We start from the raw sequence: 2445 nt of genomic DNA on the forward strand, positions 1-2445 counted from the left end.
ACATGACTTGGTTTCTTTACTCGTGGAGTTCAAACTCAAGATGTGGGAAGTCTTTGGGGTGCCTGGGTGTCTCAGTTAGTTGAGTGTCTGACTCTTGATTTCCGCTCAGGTCATGATCCGAGGGTCGTGGGATTGTGCCCTACATCTGGTTCTATGCTGAGCATGAAGCTTGCTTGGGAATTTCTCTCTAACTCTGCCCTTCTCCCTTACTTGTGTTTTCTCTCTCTTAAAAAAAAAAAAAAAAGACATGGGAAGTCTTTAGTTTTTATTTCTGCTTTACTCTTGAATGGTAATTTTGCTGGATACAGATTTCTAGGGTTTTGTTGTTGTTGTTGTTTTGTTTATGTCTCTTAACACTTTTTTTTAAGTTTATTTATTTAATTTGAGAGGGAGTGTGTGTGCAAGCAGGGGAGGGGCAGAGAGAGAGGGAGAGAGAGAATCCCAAGCAGGCTCTGCACTGTCATCACAGAGCCCCATGCGGGGCTTGAACTCATGAACCATTAGGTCATGGTCTGCGACAAGAACAAGGGTTGGACATTTAACCAACTGAGCCACTCAGGTGTCCCTCTTCTAACAGTTTAAATATTTCACTCTGTTATCTTTTTATTTACATGGTCTCTGTCAAGAAGTCCACTGTACTCCTTATTCTTGATTTTCTATAGGTTAGAACACCCCCCACCCACAGACCTTTAATTCTACATTTCTATCAGTGTTTGGATTGATTGATTGATTGATGCTACTGTAAAGTTTTGAGTCCTAGATATTTGACTTAATTTACTCTTATTAGCTTATATTAGATGTTGGATTTCCACCCCCAAATTTGTAAAGAAAACAATTGAAATCTTCGAGAGGTCTTTAGCTATAAACAAATGCAGTCAGTGAATTCAGTTTTATTATGTATATTTAAATAAAGTGGCTTTTAGGGGCTCCAGGGTGACTCAGTCGGTTAAATGTCTGATTTCAGCTCAGGTCACGATCTCACGGTTGGTGAGTTCGAGCCCTGCGTCGGGCTCTGTGCTGACAGCTCAGAACCTGCAGCCTGCCTCAGATTCTGTGTCTCCCTCTCTCTCACCCTTCCCCTGCTTACACTCTGTCTCTGTCACTCGAATAAATGTTAAAAAATTTTAAGTGGTTTTTATACATATATACTTACAATGACAATCTGCTAAAACACTTTGGGCAAAATAACTATTTGAAGGCATCTTACACATTTACAGATATACAAAAAAATTTTTTTTGATGAATGCAGCATACAAACTTTATTTACCAAAAGTAACAGGCAAAGTCAAACGGATACTTATCTTAAGAGAAAAACTGACCAGAAGAAATTTCATCTTAAACACTGTGCGGTAACCTTGCAGCTGCATTTAACTGAGCTCTGTTGCTGTGAAGAATACAGCTCACGTGCAGTTATAGGTGAATGATTTGTACACTTTTTCAAGTATTCACTGAATACTACCTAATATACGCATATACATGACAGTTGAAAAAGATTTAATCGATGATCCCCAGATACTTCATTTTTGCCCATCTTTTGGAAGAGGTTATCTAAAGAGAAGAATATGCAGGTTTGGCTCCTGGATCACATACTGAATCCAGACAAGCCTCCGTTGGAGTCTGTTGAACCAAGTCTCCTCCACTCCTCGTTAGATATCAGATGGGTTTTCGGTATTTGTTTGGAAAGTTCTCGATAACACGACATGCGGTACTCACAGTGCTCCTGGAAGTCCTTGACCGAGTAGTAGATCTGCTTGTGGGCCATCATGTGTGAGACCATAGAGGGAGTGCAAAGGAGGTGCGGCAGGCCACACATCCCTGCCAGGCCTGGGCAATGCCTCAACGGCCTACACGAAAGAGATCTGACATCTTGTCAGTTGTGTTGTTTTGTTTTAAAAGTGTATATTCTGCTTACCTGGAGATTTTCATATGCTATATTTGAGAACATTGTGAATATGTGAATGAGTGGAGTAGTCATTATGTGATCAATTATAGCTCTCATAGTCTAAAACTCTTGTTATTGAAAAGATAACTATTAGAGATCAGGGTGCTTAAGTGATGGAGTTTTAGAAATTTACAGTACACATAAGATCGTAAGTGATTATGTAAATATAATCAGAAGTTAAACACATATCTCTAAAAGGAAACTTATTGCCTTAGTAAGACCAGATAGTTTGACTTAAAAATTAAGTAATTTGTTTTAATGTCCAAGAGTCATGACATTTTTCAACAACATATATAAACACATCTTTTCAGGCAATTATTTGTTCATTGTATATATATTGCAGCATAAACTATTGTGTCTGCATGATATGTACACTCCTAAATTGTTACAGCATTTATCCTTAAGTTTATACAATAATTAAATAGAAAGCTTTAAGATAAAAAATATTTTTATTTCTAATTTTGTTCCAACACCACAGAAATTGTGACAGACATTGTTTAGAC

General features: G+C 37.9%; 1 pseudogene; it reads right to left on the reverse strand.

Moving 5' to 3' along the window:
* Window positions 1–1517: 1517 nt before the first annotated feature.
* On the reverse strand, window positions 1518–1762 carry LOC106986988 (cyclin-dependent kinases regulatory subunit 2-like; annotated as a pseudogene).
* Window positions 1763–2445: the final 683 nt, after the last annotated feature.

This window comes from Acinonyx jubatus, chromosome A1 (genome assembly GCF_027475565.1).
Source record: "Acinonyx jubatus isolate Ajub_Pintada_27869175 chromosome A1, VMU_Ajub_asm_v1.0, whole genome shotgun sequence".
Taxonomy (NCBI): Eukaryota; Metazoa; Chordata; class Mammalia; order Carnivora; family Felidae; genus Acinonyx; species Acinonyx jubatus.